This window comes from Peromyscus eremicus, chromosome 19 (assembly GCF_949786415.1).
Source record: "Peromyscus eremicus chromosome 19, PerEre_H2_v1, whole genome shotgun sequence".
Classification (NCBI taxonomy): domain Eukaryota; kingdom Metazoa; phylum Chordata; class Mammalia; order Rodentia; family Cricetidae; genus Peromyscus; species Peromyscus eremicus.
In genome coordinates, this window is record NC_081435.1 from 62,326,197 (window position 1) to 62,345,328 (window position 19,132).

At 46.8% G+C, this 19,132-nt stretch overlaps 1 long non-coding RNA gene across 1 annotated transcript; it reads right to left on the bottom strand.

Moving 5' to 3' along the window:
- Positions 1 to 13,618: 13,618 nt before the first annotated feature.
- LOC131895879 (uncharacterized) lies at positions 13,619 to 15,585 on the bottom strand. The gene is made up of 2 exons (XR_009375310.1): positions 15,206 to 15,585; positions 13,619 to 13,889 (listed from the first exon to the last, which is right to left on the bottom strand). It is a non-coding gene; the product is annotated as an uncharacterized LOC131895879 (long non-coding RNA).
- Positions 15,586 to 19,132: the final 3,547 nt, after the last annotated feature.

The following is a 19,132-nucleotide window of genomic DNA, read 5'->3' on the forward strand; positions in this document are numbered from 1 at the left end:
TTCAGAGCACAGTGTTGCGGGGTTACAAATGCTGGTTTTAAGAGGGGACCGACAGGAGGAGAAGGTGTGGGGTGCACTGTATAACCTCGGATTCCACACCGCGGGTTCTCTCAACAGTCCCTGGTCCTCACATCACTAGTGATTACTGGAATATAACCCACTCTGTAAACATCAGGCCTGCACACTGACGTATAAGGGTGGACTTGCCTCCCACACCAGCGGCCAAGCCAAGCCTGTTTGGTGTGCTTTGGTGGAGGGCTTGGTAGGAAAGGTGTTGTTTTTCTCACTGCCTGGAAAACTTCAGACTGACAGGAGCCTCCTCCGAGACAGGCCTCGGTAATGGCTGGAGTGACTGGTAAAAAACGCCAGCAAGGATCTACTCCTTGAACGACATCTCTGGCTTCTGGGGTGACCATGCTTGTGACTTCAGTACCTCCCACATTCAGCTTTCACAATCCTTTCTTGACTGGCCAGGAAATTACCCACTCTGCTTGGGAGCCTCACTCTCCAAGGTTCTAAGGTTCTTGGGCAACACCAGGGTCAGTCATTCCAGGATGTTTTTAGGAGTGACAAGGTCATGAGAACCTTGTGAGGAGTGTGTGTGTGTGTATGTGTGTGTGTGTGTGTGTGTGTGTGTGTGTGTGTGTGTAGGGGTTAGGGGATGCCATCTATTGACATTTTAACCCTCAGCCTTGGAAGCAGAAGTGCTAAGAATGTTCTCCTATGTGTGTCTCAGACAAGGCCTCCTGTTCCCATGGTGGGGAGCTGGGCAGTGGACAGTTACAGTGCCAAGGCTATTCATGAATACAACACTGACTACATTGTTCACAGTTGGGCCGAACGTAAGCATAAAAATACAGTATGGTGGCCAAGTGTTACACCGGCAGAGCAACTCTACTTCAAACACCTTGATGTCAAGTGGCCAAGTTACATCATCATGACTAGAACTTTTAAGCTCTGGAAAGGACAGAAACTTTATAGACAACTTAATGAGCAAACACTGGTTTCTTTTACTGTCCTTAGTCAACAGGAAAGAACATGAAGCCAGACCTTCAAGAGGCAAGACACTAAAGTCTACCCACAGGAAGCATGCCCCTGCCTCCCACCATTTGAAGCTCTGACCACCCACAACCAAGTCCATGAGAGTCTACTCCTAGAACTCCACACCACACAGAGCCACAACATCCTTCCACGAACTCAGATCCTCAGCCTTGAATTTGTGGAGTGTGGTGGTTAACTCTGTGTCTCAACTTGGCTAAGCTAATACCCAGATATTTGGCCAAACATTATTCTAGATGTTTCTTTAAAGGCACTTTCAGATGTGCTTATGATTTAATGGACTCTGAGGAGAGCAGATGGCCCTGCATAATATGGGTGGGAACCATCTCATCAGCTGTAGGTCTTAGGAGAACAAAGACTGATCTCCCTTGAGTAAGCCGTTCCATCAGCAGATGGCCTCCAGATCTGAACTATATAGCTTTGCCCTGAACCTCCAGATGGCCTGCCCTTCAAGTTTTGGACTTACCAGGCGTGGTAGTTTAAATGTAATTGGCCCCCATAAGCTCATAGGGAGTGGCACTATTAAGAAGTGTGGTCTTACTGGAGGAAGTGTGTCACTGAGGGGGTAGGCTTTAAGGTCTCATATATGCTCAAGCCACACCCAGTGTCTCAGTCCACTTCCTTCAGATCAAGATGTAGAACTCTCAGTTCCTTCTCTAACACCATGTCTGCCTGCATGCCACCATGTCCTGCCATGATGATCATGGAATAAACCTCTGAAACTGGAAGCCAGCCCCAATGAAATGTTTTCCTTTTTAAGAGTTGCTGTGGTCATGGTGTCTCTTTACATGGCCATAATGATTTGGGTCAGTGGTCTTTCTCTTACCATCTTTGGGATTAATAATATCTCCAGCAGTTCTTTTGTTATTCAAGAGTAATTTAACTATCCTGTGTGTTTTTGCTTGTTTTTGTATTTCCAAATGAAGTTGGGAATTGTCCATAGAAACCCTAACTAAGACACCAGGCTAATTCAATTATGTGTACTAGACACTGAAAATAAATCTAATCTTCATCAACAGATAAACCCCTAACTGATACATAATGAACCCCTATTTCCCTGGGAGGCTTCTAGAATTTTGTGGAGGCTGTTTTCCTAACATGTCATTTGGCTTCACAAATTCTCAACGACTCATGCTTTGCTCAGAGTCTTCTGATTCATGACTTTAATTGAAAAACACTGTGTCACTACACATCATCCTACACAAGGTCTCACTCATCCTAAAGTGTGGCAGCCCTGCACTTCCTCCACTGCTTACTGAATGTTCAATCTCCTTCATTCCTGGATCTCCAGCCTGGGCTAGTTGTAAAGAAAACAAAGGGGGACCCATGCAATGAACCTCTTCTTGGATCTTCAGACCCTCAGGCTCCTGGTGTCTTGGTTGCTTTTCTCTTCACTGGGTCTGAAATACCCGACAGAAATGAGGGAAGGAGGTTCGTTTAGGTTCACAGATTCAGGGAGTGTGAGCCATCTGATGGAGAAGGCAAAGGGGGGCAATTTCGCCTGTGGCAGTGGGAGGGTGAGGTGCTGGCTTGTTTGTATCCTAATGGAGAGAAAGCAGCGTACAGGCCAGAACCAGAAGTGGGTGTGACCGTCCACGGCTGTCTCACAGTGACCAGACAGCCTCCTAGCGGCTCTGAAGCCTTCAAAACAATCATGAGCTGGGGACCAAGTGTCGTAGTTAGAGTTTCCATTGCTGTGGCAAAACACAAGGACCAAAAGGCAAGTTGTGGAGGAAAGGGTTTTTTTATTGGACTTACACTTCCATATCACTGTTCATCATCAAAGGAAGTCAGGACAGGATCCTGGAGACAGGAGCTGATGCAGAGGCTGTGGAGGGTACTGCTTACTGGCTTGCTCCTCGTGGCTTATTCAGCCTGTTTTCTTATAGAACCCAGGAGCCAGCCTAGGGATGACACCACCCATAGTGGGCTGGGCCCTCCCCCATTGATCACTAATTAAGAAAATGCCCTACAGCTGGATCTTATGGAGGCATTTTCTCAGTTGTTTCTCTCCTCTCAAATGACTGTAGTTTGTGTCGAACTGACAAAAAAAACAAAAAACAAAAACAGAAAACTAAAAATAATAAATAATAATAATAGTAATAATAATAATAATAATAATAACAAAGAAAACTAGCCAGTATACCAAGCCTTCAAAACTTGAACCTGTAACACCTAGCTGGCCACTCCATGTTCCCACCCCATCCACTGAAGTAGATGGGCTCATTCTGACTCCACATTGGGATGACTCATTCATCTCCAGAAAAGCAGAAGCTTTAGTTTCTGGTCATGGGCATTAAGCGGAGATGCCAACTCTCATTTCACTAAGTCTGATTTCAGCATATATTCACCTTATTGCCACACTCTTTCTTATTTAGCCGGTTTCTTCACCCCTGACATGGGTACAGTCACCTTGGTCACACTGGTTCACTGGAGTCTTGGGTGCTATATTCTCCAGTCCCTGTAGGAGAAGGGTGCATGTCACCGAATCCCTGCATCTAGACTTCACAGAGTGCTGTGAGGTGGGTACTTAATTGCTGCACAAATGGTAGGGCTGGCATGGTTCTAGAAACCTCCCTGATGTGGAACTCAGGCAGTGATGTTACAGATTTCACGTCATGGACCTAATGCTACGTCCCTTAAAATGCATGAGGCAGCATACTGGAGTGCTAGTCCCCACATAAATGGTGTTAGGAGTTGGGACACTGGGTGATGATAAAGATATGAAGGTGGAGAGATCATAATGAGATCCATGCCTTTATAAAAGAGGCCCCAGGGACATCCAGTGTCCCTTCTGCCATGTGACATTACAGTGAGAACAGCTTCGTTGTCTCTGCACCAGGACCTGGACTGTCTCACCAGCATTGAACTTGCCAGCACTCCGGACCTCAGACTTTGCAGCTTCCAGAACTGGGAAGAATCAATTCATTTTATTTAAGATAACTAGTTGATGCTATAGTGGCTTGAACAGACTGAAATAGCAAGGAAGCACGATTTTGGCTGTCATGTTTGAATCAAAGAAGCCTAAAGTATTGATTATTGAACTGCACTTCCCCTGAACATATGTTAAGCAAGGTCCCACAGGGCCCAGCAGGACTGAGATGATGGCAGTTAAAGGACGTGGACCTTTTATTTTCCCAGTCTCAAGCTATAGCTCAGGCTAGCCTGGAACTTACTACGTAGCCCAGGCTGGCCACGAACTCATGATTTTTCTGGCTCAGTCATCCAAGCGCTGGGATTTCAGGTGTGCAGGACCACATCCAGGTAGAACACTTTTAACACTTGGAAAAGCTAAACTGGGCAGTAAGAACGGAGGGAAGTGTGGCCAGGTGTGTTGGTACATGCTGTAAGTTGTCCTCTGACCTCTGCCTGCATGTTATGACATGAGCAGGTAAACATACACACACACACACACACACACACACACACACACACACACACACTCAAATAAATAAATGCTAAAAGATAAGGTGGAGTGTTCTAGTGTGAAATGTGAGGCACAAGACCAACAGATCAGAAGAACAGTTGCTCCTCTAAAGACAGTTCCCTCTCACTGAAGGTACCTCATCCCATAAAAATGCTGCTCTTTACCTATGCCATGTAAGCTCCAAAACAACACTGTGAAGAAGGTATCGATGCCTACAGTTTGCATCTGAAGAAACCAACGACTTCATGATATTGCTTATGAAGATTGCTATGTTTTCCAGAATACTGAAAAAAACATAGATTTCAAGTGCCATGGCAATTTCACTAGCACTAGTCACTGATAGTGACACTGTAAGGTGACAGGTCTGACTCTTCCAGTGATTTAAAAAAAAAAAAATGTGATGACTTAGAAAAGGTAGGTGAAGCCAAATCTTTTAAAGCATTCACTTAGCAAATTTCCATTTGAAAACCATTTGGTGGTTCATTCCACCTAGTAAAGGCTGGATCATGAAACACCTAATTAACCTTCACTCATCCACTGGGCAAAGTCCAAGTGCATCATAGAATGCAAAACTCAGCTGTTGCTACTGAAGCCGCCTGGCGGATCATCATGCAAATCACCTGAGTAAACACCCAAGCTAGTAGTCTAGTCCATGCCTGCCTTTTCTCCATCTGGATGTCTAGATGCTTGAGGGTTAGATCACACTGGAGAGGGACCAATCTTTCCACACCATTCCTTAAGGCAGGTGTGAGAGGCAAGGGGGGGGGGGAAATGGGATGGGGTGGTGTGAGGTACTTTCCATCCATGACCTCACTCCAGAAGCCAAGAGCTGAGACTTTCCCCAACATGCCTTTGGATGTTCAATCCCTTAGAGAAAGCAGCCAGCCCCGCTGATAAGGCTCATTGGGGTTCTCCCACCTCCCCCTTCCAGTCTGTTATAAATTATGACACAGGCAGAACTTCCCTCTTTCTCCTAACCCACTCTAAATGACATTCCAACCCTACTAGAAGGGGAAGGACTCTCTGGGTTGTGAGCCAAGTTCTCAAGGAAAAGCTCACAGTATTGAGCTTGTTCACATTTGCTTGGGAGCCTGGGGGTGAGCATCACTTGGACTACAGAACACACAATAGGTTCAACCCTCCCCAGCAATGGCACTCCCCAGAATGACCTTGGATGGGAAGCTGCTGGTTTCTGTGGCTTTGACCAAGATAACATGATACGGCCAGCAAGAAATCAAGGGTGACAACCAAGCTTCCACAGGACCGAGGCAGCCCAGGAAGGTGTCCTAAGGCTCCACCCTCAGCATAGTCTGCATTCCCTCTCCCACTGCCCGCCCATTGCCTCTGTCACAGAGAGCAGCAGAGCGGGGAGAGTGGGCTGGAACAGCTGGCAGTTTGCGGAACATCGCCAGCGTCTCCAGGGAAAAGGCAAAAGTCCCTGGAGTTCCCACCGGCAAGGGAGAGCAAAAATTTTGTTCAGAAAGTTCAGACAGAAGGACAGGAAGGCATCCGCTGACCACCAGGAAGGCTGTCTATGCTCTGCATGTCAAAAGCCCTTTCTTCTCAATGTGCAGATAGCAGCCACCAGGGCCAGGATGGACTCCCGGCCAGGCATGTGGAATTCTTTTGCCGTGGGTGCCTTGAGACTGATCAAAACAGGACATACTCACTGATTTGATCATCACATACACACAACTACATTCACATACACTCACATACTCACATATACACTCTCACAGTCAGACTCACAAGCGCGCGCACACACACACACACACACACACACACACACACACACACATATTCCCCAGTTCTTCTCGTCCTTGGTATCCCCAAGTTCTGCTGAGGAACTCCATTTCCAGTCCAACAGTTTCCAGCTGAGGGCTTTTTCACCTCTCAGGTTCCCTCTAAGGTATACTTACCAATGCCATTATTATTTTTCTTTTTCAGACAAGGCCTCACTCTGTAACTCAGGTTGGCCTGGAACTCACTGTGTAGCCCAGGCTGGTCCTGAACTTACAGTGAGCCTCTTGTCAGCCCCCCCAAATGCTGGGATTGCCATATGAGACACCACACCTGACTTGGGGAACACATCAGGGAAGGAAAGGACCCCGTAAGCATTTAGTAGACAGTTGACTAGCTAGCCTATTATGCCCAGGACACATCTCACAGCAAACTGTTACCAGATCAAAATGAGAACCCTGCTCCTAGCCTAGTGTACCATCTTAGAGGTCAGATGCAGTTATTATCAACTGCTTGGGGTAGTGAGTAATGATGACTTATCTACTGGGTGTTTACTGTGTGCCAGATGCTGTTCCCAAGTGCTTTCCCTAAGTGGACGCACTTTTTCCTCAAAGCCACGCTCTGAGATGGGGTTGGGGCGGTACCCTAATGTCATCCAAGAGAACAGAGGTAAAATGAGGCTGTCTCCCATGAAGACTCCATGACTAATCAGTGGTGAGGCTGGGGCATGATGCAGATGGCCCAGTGCACAATCACCATCCAGAGTCCCAGAGCTTCAGCAAAAGGCAGACCAGATTTTTTTTTTCCTATTCATGGTCCAGCTTTCATTTTCAGCTTCGTGGTGGTGTTGATTTTCACCATTCCTGACTGGGTCCTCTATCTTCTATGGTTATTTACAAAACTCAAAATATTTGTTTTACCATCCACAATTTCATCTGATTTTAAAGCAGCCCTAGAAAGCAAGCCAGGCACAAGGAAAGAAAGAACAAAGCCACTGGGCACGCATCGGCCAGCATTGGCAGCCGTGGAGTAAAGTGATCCAAAGCTTTGTCCTCTTCCTGGGACGGCTGCCTCCAGCTCCGTTTGCTCGTCCTCAGACCTAGAGAGGCCGAGGAAGCCAGATCCTTGCCCTCCAGTTTGAGGAGCCCCTGTAGCCTCTGTTTTATAGGCATTTACAAAAGCATACACTTGGGCATGTGTTTACTTAATCTTAGATAGTAGGGTGAGGCAATCCAAAATTCCCAAGCATCATTCCAGCTCCCGAATTGCTTCATCGGTCTTCCCTCCAGCTTCTCGCTCCACTTTCTTAATGAAGATTGTTATTTTACTGTTTCATTTTGATTTAAAAAAAAAAAAAAAAGACGGGCTGGGCTACCTACAGCTGGTACTCCATCCTACTAATAACCACAGCCCTCTCTGTCACAGCCCTCTCTCTGTGTGGCCCCCTGTGCAGCCTCAGACTCCAAAGTCATCTGGTCCAATCTACAATTCCCATCTCGTCTTGCTGGAAGTCTCTCCTGCCAGAAATGGCTGCCAAGATCTGGAGATGACCTGATTGTTTAGGCAACATTCAGAAGGAGATCCTAGGGCAGAAAAAAAAGAGTTCCAATTTCCTCTACCTCTTCCTCCAGGATCTGGAAAGAATTTGTCTCTTGAGTCTTTGTAGCAAATAGAATTATTCTAGAGTAAAAGTAAGCTCACACATCAGCCTAGTCAAGCCCGCAGACACAGCATACAGTACACATTACTCTTCATACTTCACATTCTGAAAAGCTCTGAAGGGGGACTGTTGTTTGTTTTGGCTCTTTTGCTCTTTTTGGGGGGCCCGCCACCCAGCTCCCAAATAAACCTCACATAGAGGCTTATTCTTAATTATGAATGCCCGGCCTTTGCTTGACTTAGTTTCTAGCCAGCTTTCCTTATCTTAAATTATCCCATCTACCTTTGGCCTCTGGGCTTGTCCTGTTCTCTTACTTCTGTAAATCTTACTCTTTCTCCACGGCTTGCTGTGTAGCTGTGTGGCTGGGTGGCTGGGTGGCTGTGTGACTGTGTGGCTGTGTGACTGTGTGGCTGTGTGGCTGTGTGGCTGTGTGGCTGGCCCCTGATATTCTCCCCTTCTCTGGCTCCTTCTAGCTCCCCTTTCTAGATTTCTCCCTCTATATATCCTCTCTGCCTGCCGGCCCCGCCTATCCTTTCTCCTGCCTTGCTATCAGCCAGTTCTTTATTAGACCATCAGGTGTATTACACAGGCACAGTAACACAGCTTCACAGAGTTAAACAAATGCAACATAAGTAACAGTAACACACCTTAAAATAATATTCCCCAACAGGGACCAAGGGGGGTTGTATGGAAAGCCACAAACTTATCTCAGTTTGATTTAGTGCCTTCCCTGTCTTCTGATTACTCGGAATCAAGCCCAAGAGTCCTGCCCATGATAGGTTTCAAATTTCTTTGATGACATAAGATGTTCATGAATGGCATACATTCATGTATTCAGGTTTTCAGAAGTGGGCATCTCAACTCATGAATGGGCTCACTTGTATTGGATTCTTTCAAACACTAGAGGCAAAATTCTAAGAGAAAGAAGGGATGTGTTGCTTCAGAGATGGAGAAACACAGAGACAGCGCTTGTCTCAAGAACAGCTAGGATTAGGAGGTGCTATGGTGAACGGCGAAATACCCTCTCTGCTGACTCAGTTTCCCAGTGTCAACCTTCAGAGGGACCTAGTCTTCATACTATGGGAGCGTCCTCTAAATAGTCATAGCGGGGAGGCAAGACAAGACAACATGGACTGAAAGTTCATGTTCCCCTAAATTCATACATTTAAATCTTTTCCTACACCCAAAATGATGGGGCATGAAGATGGGGTCTCTGAGAGGTGATTAGGTCATGAAGGTGGAGAGCTCATGAGTGGGATTAGTATCATAAACCAGCCCCAATAGACACCCTTTATCTCTTCTGTCATGTGAGAGCAGAGCAAGCAGGTACCATGTGTGAACCAGAACTCAGTCCTCTGCAGATCCCAAATCTGCGGGTGCTTGTCTTGTACTCGCTGGCCTCTAGAACTGGAAGCAACAACCTTATTGTTTCTATACCACTTAGTCCAAGCTATTTTCTCATAGCAACTCATCATCAATGAAGACATGTGATGTCACCCAGGCCCCACATATTCCAGAGGCAGCAAAGGGATTTTCTTTTTTCTTTAAGGTGTTCACTATGTATTTATTTTCTTCTTTTTTTATTGTTAAGAAATTTTCTATTCATTTTACATACCAACCACAGATCCCCCATCCTCTCTCCTCCCGTCCCCCACCCTTCCCCCACAACTCACCCTCCATTCCCACCTCCTCCAAGGCAAGGCCTCTCATGGGGAGTCAGAAGAGCCCAGTACATTCAGTTGAGGTAGGCCCAAGCCCCTCCCCCCTGCACCAAGGCTGTGTAAGGTGTCCCATCATAGGCACCGGGCTCCAAAAATCCGGCTCATGCACCAGGAATGGATCCTGATCCCACTGCCAAGGGGCCCCCTAAACAGTTCAAGCTAAACAACTGTCTCGCCTACACAGAAGGCCTAGTCCAGTCCCATGGGGGCTCCACAGCTATCGGTCCACAGTTCATGAGTTCTCACTAGTTTGGTTTGGTTTGATGTCCCTTGCTCATAGAATCCCTCTTCTCTCTTGTAGACTGGACTTCCACTGGGCTTCCGTGTATCAGAACCTCAAGGTAGAATGGTGACGCAGACTTTCCCCATCTCTGGGACAACACATCCCTTCTTTCAGTTACTGCAGACATTTTGCCTTTTGAATTTGAAAGAAAACTGATCCATACAAGTTAACCCAAGCGTGAGTTGAGGGGGCCTGCCTATGCGCATCCACAGCCAGGGATCTCACAACCAATCACTGCGCAGGAAGGTGGGGCGAGGGCTGAGGACTACTGCGATTGGCCTGGCCTGGGTTCCATGTGAGCCACAGGAGTACTGAAATTTTTGAATTAAGGAACTACACATCACCCCACCCGGAGGAGGGGGGCGGCGATATCGTTGCTAGAAGGCAAAGGGCCACCAGGCAGAAAAAAAACACATGTGTTTTTTGTTCGTTACTGTGTCTAAGAGGCCGTTTGAAGCTCAGACTGTATTTCCCAATAAAAGCAATCCCTTAGATCTCTGTGGTGTTTTATGAGGCAATTTCTTATCCATTATGCCGTTTGACTCCCTCAGAACCCGACAAGGTAGATAGGCTACGTCACTCCCCCTCATCTACGTCACTCCCCACTGTAGTCCATGATCATTCTGTCTCAGCACAGAACCTCTGTGGCACCCCGTTAATCCTCGGATTCCGAGGAGGAGGAAGTGTAGATGGGAAGATCTCCATGAATGGAGTGGTACGTCCATGCTGGGTGGCCTACTGGGCCATTTCCTCACCTTCTCCTCAGGCTTTTCCTGACCCTCTCACGGGCATCTAGTGTGGACAGGAGGCCAAGGCTGCATCCAGGGTTGTGCGAATGCTGTATGAGGCAGAGAGTTTCGTGTGAGAGGCTTCAGGGTAGGTGAGGATGGCAGACATGAAATCAGGGCCCACGTGAGCAGAGCTCCAGAAATTTGAGGAGGGTGGGTTGGGGACATACTTAAAGGCAGAGATTTATTCAGTCTCTGAGTGATTGCTCAATAACCACCCCCTCATAGAAATCCCTGAACTGTAGGTTAAACTCTGCAGGACCAGACGCAAGTTTCCTCTGAGGAGTGGAATGGGCGTGTGGGTGGGGAAACATTAAAGGCAAAGGAAATTCGGAGAAGTTCAGACGAAGTAGGAAGTCCAAACCAAAGGTGACTCAAGGACTTATGAGTGATATGGAATAGTGGAGTGTCTTCCTTAGGGAGCTGGGATTCCAGAACCTCGATGGCCACCAAAGTCACCCTGAGCCCAGCGGGTTTTGAGTTCTTAACTCACTAATTCGAAGAATGATATTCACAGGCTACCAGGGTGAATTTTGGAGAGAAATTTATTATAGATTCATAGATAAGATTGAAAGAGGAAGAGAGGGAGGGAAGGAGAAGGGATGGAGGGGTGCAGGGAGGGAGGGAGAAAGAGTCAGGGGAAGCATAGAGCTCCCACATAGCTGACAGAGCCCCAGAGGGTGCCAATGAGCTGCCACTCTTGAGACTTGGACGGACTTATGGCAGGAAGTAGGATGAGACATGGGGAGGGGATGAGTCACCCTGTCCAGCTGGCCACACTAGGTGTCCAGGGGTCTCCTCTTGAGCTCAGTCGCGTTGATGTGCTCTGACCTTCTGGCAGAGGTGCTCACTTAGAAGATAACAGAGGCACAGACAGGAGAATTCTGCAGGCCTTCCTGGCCTCCAGCAAGGACATTCTAGGAACTGCTGCTTTGGGGCCCTTGCCCCATCTGACCAGTTTCTGTTTCCTGTTCTTATCATCATTGTAGCAGGAATCCTAAAAGTTCTTATTAATAAAATCAAACCTGAGGCCAGTTATTGGGGTGAATGCTGGAAGATCAGAGAAGCAGAACAAGCCACAGCCACCTCACCTTGCCAGTTCCTCAGCTGATCCTGTTTCCTCAGACTGGAAGCCTCTGAGTCCGCATCCAGAATGGATCTCAGCTGAACTGCTTCTCGAAAGCCTGAAGCTAACCAGCCAAATGCTTCTAGTTTCTGGTCCTCATGCCTTATATACCTTTCTGCTTTCTGCTTTCTGCCATCACTCCCTGGGATTAAAGGCTCACTTCTTGGGATTTAAGGTGTGTGTCACCATGCCTGGCTGTTTCCAATGTGGCCTTGAACTCACAGAGATCCAGAGGGATTTCTACCTCTGGAATGCTAGGATTAAAGGTGTGTGTGCCACCATTTTCTAGCATTTGTATCTAGTGGCTGTTCTGTCTCTGACCCCAGATAAGTTTATTAGGGTGCACAATATTTTTGGGAACACAATACCACCACACACAATACCCAGGGATTCACAGAAATAGAGGGAAAGAAACTGATATCCCAAGGTATATGGTGCTGTTGGATCAAATCCTGTCTAGCGGTGGAGAGCCCTGCTCAGCAGCACACTATACACCCCAGGTGCCTCAGTTCCCTGTGACCACACCCCCCAGTACCAAGTCTCAGCCCAGTTCAGACCTTAGATCCCAGACACGGTGAGGTGAGGGTGGGTGGCAGGAATAGAAATGAGGGGTCCCTTCAAGGGGGACTCTGGACGTTACTGGGAAAAGAACAAAGGGCCAGACAGGAGCCATAGGGGCTGTTTACACACACACACACACACACACACACACACACACACACACACACGAGAGAGAGAGAGAGAGAGAGAGAGAGAGAGAGAGTTCAAAGTAACCAGAGAAGAGGAAAGAAAAGGAGCATCCTCCTCATGGCACATGGCCCCAACAGCCCTGGAAATCTCCCAAACATTTGACCTTATGATTTTTCTACAACGTAACCAATATATATACAAGAATGTCATCAGGGCATACTTTATACTAAAACAAAAACTAAACTAATTGAGAGCTGGAGTGATGGCTCAGTGGTTAAGAGCACTTGCTACTCTTGCAGAGGACCCTGCTTCAGTTCCAAGCACTCACATGGTAGCTCACAACTGTCTGTAGCTCCTGGCCCCCTTGGGCACCAGGCACACACATGGTGCACATACATACATGCAGGCAAAATACTCATATACATAGAAATAAATTTAAAAAATTTAAAAAACCGAAATAATCAGATCAAGGCATTAAGGTATAGATGGAAGTAAATTACATCGTAGCCATTATAAACCAGTGACAGATTTCTGCTTCATGAAAAGGGCTTGCAATGCATCAATATTTATAAGCAAATTCAAAACCGCCAGCAGCTAGATGACCCCAAGCAAAGGGCTCTGGAGGGCAAGACAGCAAAATGTCTACTTTCTCCACATGATTTGCTAAGTCGTGAATTTTTTGCCTTTATTTTTTCCCAGTATTTTCTTTTTACAAATTTACTACATTTATTTACTTCTTTGTATGAGAGGTGTGTGTGTCCATGTGCACGCAAGTGTGCAGCCATGTGTGGGGGGGGTGCTAGTGCCACAGGCACAGGGTGTATGTGGAAGTCAGAGGACAACTTTTTTTGTTTGTTTGTTTTTGTTTTTGTTCTTGAAAACAGGATTTCTCTGTGTAGCTTTGGAGCCTGTCCTGGATCTCACTCTATAGACCAGGCTGGCCTCGAACTCACAGAGATCCACCTGGCTCAGCCTCCCGAGTGCTGGGATTAAAGGTATGCAAGGACAACTTTTAAGAGTCCTTTGCTTCCATCACGTGTGTCCTGGGCATTGAATTCAGGACAACAGTCTTGCTGGCAAGCTCTGTACCTGCTGAGTCATCCCATGGCCCTATTTCTGAAATATTTTTATAATTAACACATGCTTTTTTTATTTAAAAAAAATAACAGTGTAGTCGTTCTCCATTGAACATCTGTTTTTAAGGATTCTCTGCGGTCACAGGACAAACTTCAGCTCTCCACCGTGGAGTTCATGACCTTTCACAATCTTCACCCAACACAGCCTTCTGCTGTCCACTTTACTTCTCAGGCCACCTGCTCAGGCTGGCGAATACCCACAGTCCAGATGAGTTCAGTTCAAAATTCAAAACTGCAACATTGGAAACCACTTCTGACCCTGAAGGCAAGGAAGGCAAGTACAGTCAATTCATCCCATCCACTCGTTTATCGACCCCTAATTTATTCAGTTCTATTTATTAGGTTTTCAGTCTATCAAACAAGGTTACCAAGAAATGCATGAGCATCTCCAAGCATGTGCCATGCGGTGAGATTATAAGAAGGTGCAAGTGTCTGGCTTTGGGAGACACTCAGCCTCCTGGGAGCAGCAAGTAAACACAGCTGCAAGACAATAAAAGGCAAGACCAATTGGCTGTATCCTCACCACACACACACACACACACACACACACACACACACACACACACACACACACACACTTCCATGCCTTAATTTGGAGTCTGGCCCCGTAGCAAGTTAGATTTACAGAATGGCATGATCATTACTTAGTCAACACGTCTAATTCCCAACACCCGTGAATTTTTCCCACATCAGCCTGTTCTTCAACCCTCTGGCTACCAAGTCAATTCCGTTCTGACTTTAACTCCTAGAGTGAGCTCCAGACCCAGCAGGCTGAGGGCTCAGCTCTGCAAGCCCCTCCTCCCACTTCCAACACCACCCATAAGCTGAGGTTCCAATCCCTGCTGCTGATAAACTAAAGCACCCCAAGGCTCTCTCCTCCATTTTGATCATTTTCCAGAATAGCCCAGGAATATTTTTTTCTTTACATTTACTGGTTTATTATAACAAGACAACTGAAGACTAGCCACATCGAAGAGACACACAAAGGAAATACTCCAGCCGGGCTGTGAAGATTTCATGCTAGCGAAACACCTCAGTGTGTCCATTGATCCAGCTCTCTGAAGACAAGTAAATCACTGACCACCGGCCCCTAAGTCAATCTCTAGCCCCCTCTCTCTCCCTGAACTTTCAGCTCTAGGCCTCTTTAATCATGGTTGCTCTTCTTGGGGACCAGCCCCACAATGAAGCTCTCTAGGGCCAGCCAATAGTAGCCTTGTGTCAAGAGTCTCTTCTGTACCCAAATAATTCTTAGCGGCTTAAGAACTGGGTACCAGAAACTCAGTAGTCAGGGGAGGACTTTTCATATTCCAGGGTGCCTTTCCTATTTTAGCTCCAATTGGTGGTGAAAAGAAAAAGCGAGATTTAGACATAGTAACAGGCATGAGGCCAAAGATCATCTCTCAGCAGTGTGAAAGTCCTGTAATGAACTCAGTAGGGACACAGAAATGAAGAGCAGAGGCTGAGTGGGGCTGTCACTCAGCCTCCAAAGTGGAGTGCTGTGGAAACAGAGGGCTGGTGAGTGGGCAGGCCAGGTCGAGGGAGATCTTTGTACTGCTCAAAGCCGTCAGAATTTACCCTGAGAACAATGGTTGACATGATCAGATTTGTGCCTGAGAATGGTGCCTTGAGCTGCAGGAGGAAGCATCGATGGGGAGAAGGAATACAGGAAACATGGAGGTGGTGCAGCACGGTGGGCAGCCAAGCTCTGGGGAGGAGGTGATAGCCTGTACGGCGCCTGGGGAACCGTGAGAAGTGGGAGGCTTAGGAGCACGCGGACAGACACTGGTCCCTAACGCCCTTCTTAAGAGATAGACTGGGGCCCCCGTGCTCCTTGGAGACGTTAGGACTGAGGCAGAATGGGCCTGGAGTAGCTTGTGGTGGCAGAAAGCAGCAGCGCAGTGCTCAGCACATGCACACCGGCGTCAAGCACTATCCGTGGCAGAAACTAGAACAATTTGAGGGCAAAATAAAGGAGGTTTGGATTATAAGCCAGAGCATAAAATAAAATACCATGAGTTCGTGCTGACACAAATACTTCAGTCAGAGAAAAGTTTCCTGTGCAGGAGAATTCCAGATAAACTGTTTACGTGGTCCAGCCCCAAGAAGGCGGAGTCTCACTCCCCGTTCCTTTGTGAGGCTATGCACAATGACTTTCCTCCAGCTGGACAGGCACTGGCTCAGCCTCGTGTTCACGCAACCTTGGCACTGATAAGCCGTCTTGACGGTATGAGCTCTTGCTGTGCCATGTGGTACATTCAAGGAAGTAAGATGCGTTCGTTCCGTGAATTTTCGATGAACTTAGGCTATGCATTATTTAGAAAAAGCCTGAGCACCTTCTATGCACCAGGCACTGGTCCAGATGCTGGGAATCTGTTCTTCTGGAAGGAGAGAGAAAATAAACAATGAAATACACGATACTTCGTGTATATACTGGCTATGGAGAGAAGTAAAGCTGGGTAAGCATGTCGTGAGGACAGGGTTATTTTATCCAGGGCAGGCATAAAGGCCCCTATGGTAAGGAACACAGAAGCAGGACTATTAGGGAATCATAAGAGTCAACTTTACTCTCCATGCAGGAAGAGCAGCCTAGGCAGACATGGGTGTGTTAGTGCCCCCAACACAGTTCCCAGCAATCCCTGTCTCCTGGTATTTGCACCTTTGTAGTTTCTGAAGCTGAGTCATAAAAAATCACAGAGGCTGGGGAGATCGCTCTGTCTCCAACGTGCTTACTGAGCAGGCGTGAAGACCCAAGTGAGAATCCCTACCACCGACACATAAAGTCAGGCATAGTAGTGAGCACCTATAACCCCAGGGTTAGAGAAGCAGAGACACCATGACTACGGCAACTCTTTTGAAGAAAAAATATTTAATTGGGGCTGGCTTACAGTTCAGAGGTTTAGTTCATTGTCATCAGTTTAGTCCATTATAATCATGGCAGGAGGCATGGCCACATGCAGGCAGACATGGTGCTGGAGAATTCTACATCTTGATCCAAAGGCAACAGGAAGTGAACTGAAACTCTGGGCATGGCTTGAGCATATATGAGATCTCAAAGCCCACCTCCACAGTGACACACTTTCTCCAACAAGGCCACACCTCCTAATAGTGCCGCTCCCTTTAGGAGCCACTTTCTTTCAAACCACCATACTAGCCAAGTTAGCCAAAACAGCAAGGTTCAGTGACGTACTCTATCATAAGGGATAAAGTGGAAAGTGGCTGAAGAAGACACTCAGCATCAACTTCCGATCTCTACACACAGGGTAGCATCTTCTATCGGGCTCTCTTGGATCTCCTAACCAGAAGGAATCCAACCTTCATGTCCTCGAGACATCCTACTACAAGGCCATGGAGAGAGAAGAGTCCAAGTTACTCTCCTAAAAGCAGCACTAACCTGCCATATTAGTCAGGTTTTGCCTTACTGTAACCAACTACCCAAGAAAACCAAGTTTAAGGAGAAAAGGCTAATCTGGCTTCCTGGTTTCAGAGGGTTCAGTCCTAGTCACTGGGCCCTGTGCACTCAGACAGAGCACTGTGATGGTGGGATGGTATGGCAAGAGCTGTACACATCATACCAGACCGGAGGTGGATAGTGCGATCAGGGATAATAAACCCCAAGGACCTGTCCCCAGTAACCTGCTTCCTCCATCTAGGTATCACCTCTTAAAGTTTTCATAACTTCCCTGTAAAAAGATTAATCAGCTGGTGATTAGGTACTCAAAACATAAGCTTGCAGTGGGCATTTCGTATTCAAACACTTGTAAGATACAGGGTAATGCCTTCTAGGATGGTTTGAGTAAGAATGGCCCCCATAAACTCATGTGTTTAAGTGCTTGGCCCTTAATGAGTGGCACTATTAGGAGTTGTGGCCTTTTTGGAGTAGGTGTGGTCTTGTTAGAGGAAGTGTGTCACTGTGGGGATGGACTTTGAGGTCTTATATGCTCAATGTAGGCCTAGTGTGGGAAAGTCTCCTTCTGCTGCCTGCAGATCAAGATGTAGAAATCTCAGCTCCTTCTCCAGCACCATGCCTGCCTGCATGCTGCCATGCTTCCCACCGTGATGACAATGGACTAAACCTCCGAAACTGGAAGCCAGCCCCAATTAAATATTTTCCTTTATAAGAGTTGTGTGGTCATGATGTCTTCTCACAGCAATAGAACACTGACTAAGACACCTTCGAAGTAGATCCCTCATCTCAGTCAAGCCTCACATGACTTGGCCCTACCCACATCTCTCTGCAACCTCATGAAAACCACAAGCTAGAACTATCTGCTAAGACGCTTCTGGATTCCCATTCCACAGAAGCATAGATTAAAACAGGATCATTAGTAAATGAGTAGGTTTGAAGGAGAGCCATCATGTAGCCTTAGATAATAGAAACTATTACATGGAGGCACTCCCAGGAGGTAATACACTTGTATTCAAGATCATCAGGGTGAGGTAGGGCCAGTAGCAGAGACCACACCAAGTCTCTGAGAGACCCACTAGGTAAAGACAAATGCAGAGCAGTATTTGAAGCAGGGATACTGCTTTGAACAACCAGGACACAGCTGCCTGGTGAAAAGCAAGAGCTGCCAGTGGCCTGTCCCGGAAGGTCAAAATGGGCCATGTCAGGCTGGGTCCAAGCAGAATCAAGGCTTGCTGAGGTGAGGAAGAAGAATCAAGACCCACTTCAAGGTGCAGGCCTAGATAACAGTTAGAGTTGGGCTACCCTATACCGGGGGAAATGTTGATTGGAAAGTCACCCTGATTTTTGCAAAATAATGACAAAATTCATAAAACACAAAATTAGCTTATAAGGAACCTGAGGGTGCCACTGTGCAGTCACCGCTTTGGATCACAAGCTTGTGGGGCCTTCTTGTATGTCTTTCCTGTTCCTTGCCTACAAGATGGGCCTTCCTGAGTAACTGCCCCCGTGATAGTTTATTGTAGCCACAAGCCTTTTCTACTAGAGACTTCGATGCCATAGGCAGCATCGTCCAGGAAGACCCAGAACAGGGAAAAACAGAGAGCCAGGCCCTCATTTTTTGAGTGATATCATTAGTGAGTACCAGGGTGTCGCAATTTCTATTTTGTTAAGAGGAACTCAAAGTCCATAATCTTATGCAAGATTTGCCAGTTTCACAATGTTTTTCACTCAATCTAATTTTCAAAAAATAACTATATAGACCATAAAACACAACGTTAGTCTAAGGAGCCCCACTTTGCAATCATGGCTTTGGATCACTAGTTTATTCGTCCTTCTTCTGGGTCCCTATGCTCCTTGCCCATATCATGGGCTTTCCTGTGTGTTTCTGCTCCCTTAACTGATCTGGCAGGAGATCCTCTGTTGATGCCACAAATGCCAGAGAGTGTAATTCACTTAATTTCATTAGTTACTTAGTTATTTCCCACAGCACCTAACCATGCCTGACTCATAACGAGCACTGTAAATGCTTTTGCTGTAGGTGATGTTAATAATTTACTCACTCATGAATTCCACTGGGAATCCTTTAGCATGAATTA